The sequence below is a fragment of the Pinus tabuliformis genome, chromosome 7 (genome assembly GCF_031772625.1).
Source record: "Pinus tabuliformis cultivar Carrire ecotype Pingquan chromosome 7, CPIR1, whole genome shotgun sequence".
NCBI classification, from domain to species: Eukaryota; Viridiplantae; Streptophyta; class Pinopsida; order Pinales; family Pinaceae; genus Pinus; species Pinus tabuliformis.
This window is the reverse complement of record NC_142293.1, coordinates 565312064-565321126: the sequence shown is the minus strand read 5'-3', so window position 1 is coordinate 565321126 and position 9063 is coordinate 565312064. Positions and strand designations below refer to the sequence as shown.

The window sequence follows — 9063 nt, the reverse complement described above, 5'->3', positions numbered from 1 at the left end:
AATGAAAATATATGAACCCTAAAAACAAAAAGAGACCATGAAAGTGTGCAAGTCTAAACGCCACTCCTATTTATTTTTATGCATAATAATGATTGTCTGCAGCTTGTTATTCATGCCACAATCCATGGTAATCAAATTGTTTAATTTTGATTATATCATGCTTTGAATTTTATGTTTATAGTTAGAGAATAAAATCTGATCAAACAGCTTAATCTTGGCAGATCATTAGATAGGTAGAGAAAATAAAAGGAGCTCATTAGTTTAATATGAGCCCTTGGATGATATAAGGTTAGAATTAGAAAGATTAATTTTTAAAAGAAAAATGGATGATAAGGGTTTGCTAGTCTAAATGCACCCAAATAAAATGAAGAAAAAATGTTAGGGTAAGTAAATGGGTAAGTAGAAGAAAGGTTGTTGAAGTATAAAGTTGATTGGATCAAAACACATTCATCATGCTTAGACATATGTGCTAATATGTATGATCAATTATGAAGGCAAAAGCAAAGGTTTACAAGTTAATTTAATTCTCCCTCAGTCATTTTCCCCCTATACTTACTAATTTCCTACCCACAAGCATGTTCTAGTACTTTTAATCCTTCAAGTCAAAGAGGCTCAGAGCATTTCTCTGACTTTTGGTGGGACCGGACCCTCGACTTAATGACTTATGGACATCAAGTGTTAGAATCCCCTTCATAAAAGTCATCCCCCTTCATTTCCCTAATAAAACCCCTTTTCCTAAGGTTAAACTCCATTTTCCTATGAAAAGTAAACAACTCCATGTTAAATTCCATTTCATTCAAAATACCCACAAAAAGGCTTTATCCTAAGTAGAAGTGTTAAATGATTATGTGGGGCATCACAATGAACAAATCGCGCCTAAAAATCTTATTTTACACTATGCCTAGTGTATTTTACATTCCCGCACATTCATTTCATATTAACATGCTAACCTAATGTATTACCTCCTCGATATACTTTTTCCCATATTAAATAAATCCTCCATATATAATATCCCAACCCATAGTTTAATTATAAACTATAGTTTTACCCTCTATTTCATACCTCCCTGACAAACCCCTCTTAACTCACCAACCCTTGGTAAAGTTAAGAAAATCCCTCCGTTTAAACCCATGGTCCCACTTCATTAAAACCCTTCTGATCAATTTAATCCCATATTTAACCTATAATTAATCACAAACCACTTGTGATTAAAGCCTCGGACCCCCTAAACTTTTTCCCCATCCCGTTCGTGCTACCACCCGACTGTCATTTGATTGTCAGCGCCCAAATCTGACGATCCACAACCATATTGGCTGCGCCCGATGGTCGATCGTTACCTGCTCGATAAAGCGGTTTTCCCCCGAACCCCAAATGCTACGTGTCAGGCATGGAGGTAGATCAGGTGATCCCTTCCAAATACCACATTCACCACAAAAGCAGTGTGATGGCTTGGAAAATCACCTCCCTGCATAAGACAAGACCTTCACTGTTCATTTAACTAATCCCGTGCCAAATTTAAAAAGTTGCCTGTTAAAACCCTGAAAGCCCTTGTTTTCATTCCTTTTTGCCTCGTTTCACAATAAAACCTATCTAACCCTTCCGATGCCACCCTAAACCTCTGCAACACTATTTGACCTCCAATTACTTTCAAAGACATTGCCATGATTCCTTCTCCAGACATCCCTGTGCAATAAAGCCATCATGCCTTTCCTCCCAACCTATGTTTTCTTAATGATTGTTGTATTTCGCAAGTAATTAGCAGAAGACCGGAGCTTGGATAAACAGTTTTGATACTAGTCTCAAAACTTGTTTACTCCAAGACTCGAAAAGAAATCTATTTAAAAAACTCCATTCAGAAGAAGAAAACAACTATACACAGGACAAAGAAAGAAATCATTCACACAGAGACATTGACTGTTAAAACAAAGGAACCATACAGAGCATACAGTCAAAAGATAAACAGATCAAACATACAGAAAGTTGATCAATATCCATTACCATATGTTGATACATATAAAAGACTAAATGATTTACTGTTGAAATACATAGTAAAAAGTTAAAATTTACAGTAAAAGTAAAAACACAGTAAAGGATATTGACAGGTCATCAAAGTAAAAGTGTATTAGATGAAAGAGTATCAGTAAAAGTGTATCATATTGAAAAATCAAAGTGAAGATAAATGAAAAAACAGAGCAAAAATGGTACATTTTCCAGAAATTTCATGTTTAAGTCATAATTTTGGAAAAACTATTGTGGCCAATACAAGATGCATTTTGAGAAACTGGAGGAGGTTTCTATTCCTAAAATTCTAATATACAAAAACCTATCTCACGTTTTACACAGGTATTACAAAAAGGGAGATAAATGCATATCTTCAGAGCCTAGTTTTCGGACTGTGCAAAGTCTTGTTTTTGACATCTTTTTGCAGAGAATATTGTGAACATCTGGAGCTAAATTTTGGGAAAATGAAAGAGGTTTATCTCAATAACATACTTATCTACAATAACCTCTTTCACTTTTTACATATCTATCTCGGATTGAGATATACAAAGGTATCACTAGACCCTAATTTTGTAGAATTTCTGGGGCAGAATGCACAAAGGAATGACTTAGTTAGTGACTTGGAAGCCTCATCATCAATTAAGAGTTGCTATCAAATTCAAATTTCTCTTCTTTGTCACCATAAATCCATAAATATAGTGCCAAATAGATTCATTGTTTTTTAGTGTCCTTTATTTAAGTTCTATTAATGTAAAACCGTTTGAGATATTTGTAAAACCAATCTTGATATTTTTTTCAAGATATTTCAGTTTAGAATTTGTATAAATACTTCTTCATTTGAAGTATTTGAGTGTGGATTCTTAGACATTTCTATAGACTTCTTGATCAAAAGACTGTAAAGCTATTGTATCATTGACTGAGCCAGCAAGTTGGATTGATGAATAAAGATAAGATATTTCACAGGATTCATGTGTTGAGCGAAGTGCAGACAAGTATTCTCTTATGTTATCGTTATCTTTCTTAAAGTTTTTCCACAATCTTTAATGTATTTCTGAATCTGAATGCTATAACTGGAACAATATCTCAAAATTTGTTTAATTACGCCGTAAGGCGTTTCCCTCTAAAATGAACTCCCCCAAATGCCTTTCTGTCCTAATCGTAGCCGTTAGATCTTTTGTTAGACGATTGAACAAAAATCAGCCGTCTGATTTAATAAAAAATGTTTTAAAACATTAAAAAATATTTAAAAACGTTCCACTTTCCACTTGACATCTGTGCGCCGAGCATGGGAAAAGCCCCTGATTCCAGTGTCGTCTGGACTGCATATTCTTGCAAGGATTACTCCTGCCTCATTCAGAGAAAATACCAGAAGGGCTTCGATGACTGCAAAGACTGCTTCAATCTTCAAGGCCGGGAGAAAACCAGGTAGGTAAATGGCGGTGGCTCCATGGATTACTCTGTCGAGGAGACCATGCAGAGCAGATATGTACATTCATATGGATCTAGGCAGTTCCATGTAGTTTACAAAACAGTTCCATATGTTCATGCAGATAGGGCCGTGCAATCCATAAAGCAACACAGTCCAGACATACAGCATGCCGTATCTTCTCGGGCCAACTGTGCTGCTCAGTTTAGGGTGATTTGTTGACCATAGAGCTGCTGGATTTTAGCACACTGTGAAGGTTTCTTCGTAAGTGTTTTTGAAAGAATGAAAATCTAATTTTGAAGGAGAAATTACCTCTGTATGTGTGAAACTGTTTTATGCTTCCACTATTTAATTTCCAGCTATTGTGTGATTGATGATATGGCCTGAAATTTAATTTCTGGTTAATTAAATTCAGCAAGTTATTTGTTTAATTAAGATCATAACGACATTATTCATTCGGCCATTCTTACTGTAGTGTGCCCTACCCTAATGGCAGTAACCCTCAAAGGGATGAGGCCAGCGATCATGCATGTTGGATTTTGAGAAGTGCAGGTGTGTCCGCTTTCTAATATTAAGCAGTCCACCAGGATTTCATTTTTCACTGTTGTGTCCACTGTGACCTACCCAAATGGCAGGAGTCTCAAAGGGCAGAGGATGTGTGATGGTGCATATTAGATACTAGGCAGTCCTCTTGAATTCCTTTCTTGTTGTAGTCTGCCCTAAACTAATGGTAGGAGTTTCAAAGGGATGAGACTGTGCGATGGTGCATGTCAGACACTAAGCATTCCATCAGTATTCAGTTCATAATGTAGTGTGCCCTGTCCTGATCCCTAACGGCAGGAAGTCTCAAAGGAATGAGGATGGGAAATGGTGCATATTCATTTTGAGTAGTGGGTGTGTCTACTTTCTAAAAATAAACTGTCCACGAGGATTCCATTCTTACTGCAGTATGCCCTATCCTCATGGCAGGAATCTCAAAGGGGATGAGATTGGGGTAACAATGCATATTGGATACCATGCAGTCCACCCATATTACATTCTTACTGTAATGGACCCTACCCAAATGGCAGGAAATCTCAAAGGCACGAGGCTGGGAGACGGGGTATAATGTATTTTGAGAAGTTCAGGCGTGTCTACTAAATCTCGAAGGTATGAGGCTGGTTGATGGTGGATACTGAATCCTAGGCAGTCCCCCAAGGTTACATTCTTGCTGTAGTGTGTTCTATCTAAAGGCAAGAGTCTCAAAGGGGCGAGGTTGGGTGATGATACGTATTGGATATTAAGCAGTCCACCAGGATTGCGTTCTTCCTGTAGTCTGTCCCACCCTAATGGCGGTGGCTCCATGGATTACTCTGTCGACGAGGTCTTGAATTTGAAGAAGAAGACAATTCGAATTGGGTTGGACATCGGAGGAGGAATAGGAACTTTCGCCGTGAGAATGAGGGAGCGGAATGTAACAATTATTACGACTTCCATGAACTTGAACGGGCCCTTCAACAGTTTCATTGCCTCCAGAGGGGTTATTCCCATGTATATCACTATAACACAGAGGCTGCCATTCTTTGAAAATACTTTGGACATTGTTCATTCTATGCATGTCTTGAGCAATTGGATTCCCTCACAGCATGCTGCCAGGCGGTCCCATGATATGACGGGGCCGTCGGGTTAGCAAACATGAACGTATATGCCTGTAATAGCAACAAGAAAACCATAGAAAAGAAAATATAAGGGGGCAAAGAAGGGAAAAATCGAAAGTATGTACAGGTGGGTTGAGCAGATTTTCCACTGGGTATCATCGAGATTGCCACTGGGCATCATCGAGATTGCATGTTTCGATCACCCATTCAGGAACTATCAGTGGGCCTTTCCATTTTTTTGTCAAAACATTTCCTCCGATTCGAATGCAGACAAATTGATTAGAAACCCACTCAGCCATTGGCATTCCCTCCTCCTTTTTTTCGAGGCTTCGATCAAATTTCTCTTATCTGCTCTGTACTAGGTGAATTGGGTCTCAGCCATAATCGAGCTTTGGGTTTCAGTCATAATCGAGCTTTGGGTTTCAGTCATAATCGAGCTTTGGTTTTCAGTTATAATCGAGCTTTAAAATCTGCAGAAAGGAGGTTATTGAGAGAAGAATAAGTGGATTTGCAGGTTGCTACAAATTTGATGATTTTGATTGAATGTGTTAATTAACATAATGGCAGAATAGGGAAAATCGAGCTTGGGAGCTTGTCTTTTATTTATATTCAACTTGATTATATATATATTTTAGTTCGGGTGAAGCGGCATCATGGTGCAGGGAGCAATTTAGGGCAACTTTTATGATAACAATAATAAGAACTGAACCTTGTTTTTGGGCCTGGATTTAACCGTGGTGGAAATGGAGCCGGGTTTTAGGAGAGAGTTTTTAGCAATCATGGCTAGCGATCTTATGACTAAATATCACGATGGCACTATAAAAATAGATGCGGATGAAACTGCTGGTGAAGAACGCCATCTGAGACACAAGCGCACCAAGTATCATCTGGTAATTTTCCCACTGAATAATGCTTATTGTTTATATTTTTATTTTTCAAGTCCTTTATTTGAGTTTTAGCTTTTTTTTATTACGAATCTGGCCTGCATGAACATACCCATCATTGATTATGTTGAGTTTGATTATATGTTGTAGTATGAGTTATAAAACCAACAAATAGACTTTAATCCTATGGTTGTTACTGGACATATTCATTGTTCTTTTCATTTTTATGGAGTGTAGTTTGCTTTGGGTGAGTCTTTATTTTTGAAATAAATGGATCAGGGTTGGTCTCTAGGCCGAAAGGAGCCGAAGGTATCCATATCATCAGCCTGTGAGAATACAGATGGAGTTGGGGAGAGTGATTTGGAGAGGGACCTGGTTCACCATGATTGCAACGAGTGAAATGAAATGTTTGAAAATTTCTAAGAAGCTGGTGCAGAGCTGCTAAGCCACATCTAGAAAGCAAAACCAAATAAACATCTCTCCTTAGGACATGCAGAGATGGAGTTAAATATTTTTAAGTTTTTAACCATTCAATTTACCTCCCTTTTTCCAACGGCTATGATGTTTGAAAATTTATGCAGAACTCCTAAGCCTCATCTATAACGTGAGTGGAACATAAGCATAAAGTTAAGATTGATCCTTGAGCTTTGCTAGTGTAAAACCAAATAAACATCTCTCCTTAGGACCTGTAGAGGTGGAGTAAAAGAGTCTTTAAGTTTTTAACTATTCAATTCACCTCCCTTTTTCCAACGGCTATGTTGAAATGTTTTGAGAAAAGTGATTTGAAGAGTACCCTAGGTCACCAAGACTGTTATGAATGAAAGTGTAAGTGGATAAGCAATTGGTTGAAACCTCCCAGAGTACTTCAAGAATGTTGGTGACTTACAAGTATGAAGCTATGTTTGAGCCCTAAAATTCTGTTGGGCAAAATTAAATAAAACATCATTTGCTCAAAATACGTTTTTGCCCAAAATTTGTTTAAATCGTCAATAATACGATGTTTGCCGTATTAGTGGCACTCTGAATTTGTTTACAACCTCAAATAGATTTTTGTTTTTACCTGGTTGGTCATTAATAAATTTTGAATGTCTTGAGAATCTTGATTTTTTTTGTAGGGTATCAAGAATTGAAAATATGTCTTTTGACATTGTTGAGGAATTTAAGAAAGTTGTGTGCTTCTACAAAACTTCGTTGAGGCATTGCATGGTGTGGATTTCCTTAGTTTGTTTTTGTATCTACCTTCTATTCTCTTTGGCAATGATGCTTCTATTTCATGTTTTGGTGGATTAGCAGGGGAGCCCTGTAACAAGCACGACATTCTCTCTAGGATTTTTGTTGCATCCATTCGAGGAGGTTAGTCCATTGGGTTTAACGCTGAAGAAAACACCTTCATTCATAGAACTTATTCAAATGAATCTTTCTGGAGGGGACTCAGCAGCTCCCTTAGCTATAAATAATTCCAGCCTGGAGGTGGGGAGAAAGAATGAATCAAAGTGTGCACCAGGACCGGCTATTGCTGACAAGTACAAGGCCTCAAACTTCCCAGCCTTGGTTTTGAGAATTGGTTCTTGGGAGGTAATATGCATAAGAAATTAATACAGCTAAGTTTGCATATTAAATTCTTCAATCTTGTCAGAACATATTAAATATTTTTTGTTCACCTGAACAAGCCTTTTGATAGCCACTGATGGAAACTCATGATATGGTAGTAAGTAATGCACATTTAGCAAGATTGCATTGACATAAAGATGCTGATGATGCCAGTGTATTTCAAGATATGAAGGAGACTTGGTGGTAAAATGCTATGATGCAAAGCGTAGACTTGTTTGGGAAGTCTTGGAGGGTGGTCTGAAGAACACGATGGAGATTCATTGGTCAGATATAACCTCTTTGAAGACCAGTTGTCCCGACAATGAACCTGGTACCCTAGAGATTGAAGTAAGCATCAGGTTTTGCTTATTTTTTGTGTCCTACTTGAGGTGGAGTTGAAGTGCAGGTGCTTTTGATATTTCTATACCAGTATCTTTTCTTCTGTATCATACAGGTACGACTTCCATGAACTTGAACGGGCCCTTCAACAGTTTCATTGCCTCTAGAGGGGTTATTCCCATGTATATCACTATAACACAGAGGCTGCCATTCTTTGAAAATACTTTGGACATTGTTCATTCTATGCATGTCTTGAGAAATTGGATTCCCTCACAGCTGCTGGAATTTGTACTCTATGATATCTACAGGATTTTGAGGCCTGGAGGCCTGTTCTGGCTAGATCATTTTTTCTACACAAAGGATCAGCTGAAGATCTATGTGCCCATGATTGAGCAGCTAGGGTATAAGAAGCTGAAATGGTTTGTTGCCCATAAGTTGGATAGAGGGCCCGAGCTCAAAGAAATGTATATCTCTGCTGTCTTGGAGAAGCCACTTAAGAGGTAGTGCGCAGGCTACTTGTAGATGCAGTTTTAAGTTTTATGGGCTTAAGGCCCCTTAACTTAAAACAAATAAACATTTCTCTCTGTAATGTATTTTAATTTTCAATTATGGGAATATATATGATGCCCTTGCCTGTTTTTAAGATATTTGCCACTTTCAGTGTATGGTTCATGTATCTGGGTTTGATTTAGGGCTCCAAGATTTTCATATTCATATTAATATATAAAACATCTGAAATTTGAATTTCTGGATTTTCTACCGTGCCATGGTTTTCATTGATTTTTGAAAAAATGTGGATGGTTCGTCTGTAATGGTCAAGGGCTGAAATTCAATGGCCATGTTTAGTAGGTTTTGACTGCAATGGTGAAACTGCAAATTAACTGGAATTCATCGAGATAAGCTTATCAAGAGAAATGATAAGCTTATCTCATGACAAATAGGAAAAACGGTGATGTTGAATTCTAGAGAACAAATTGATTAAAATTAGAAGCCCAAAGGACATGGACCAAGAGCATTTTGTGCGCCAAATCCAAATGTAGTCATTTTGAAAGAAAATGGCACTTTTGAAGAACTTCATGAGTACTCAGATCCTTCAACCAATGAAAGAATTCAAGAATCAAATGTCCTAGAATGCATGCAATGTGAAGAGAGCATACAAACTTTTACTCCGTAAAACTATGATGAA

The 9063-nt window shown here is 37.6% G+C and overlaps 1 pseudogene; it reads left to right on the top strand.

Annotated features, from left to right (window-relative positions):
- Positions 1-3286: 3286 nt before the first annotated feature.
- On the top strand, positions 3287-8381 carry LOC149248661 (putative methyltransferase At1g29790 pseudogene; annotated as a pseudogene).
- The last annotated feature ends 682 nt before the right edge of the window (positions 8382-9063 follow it).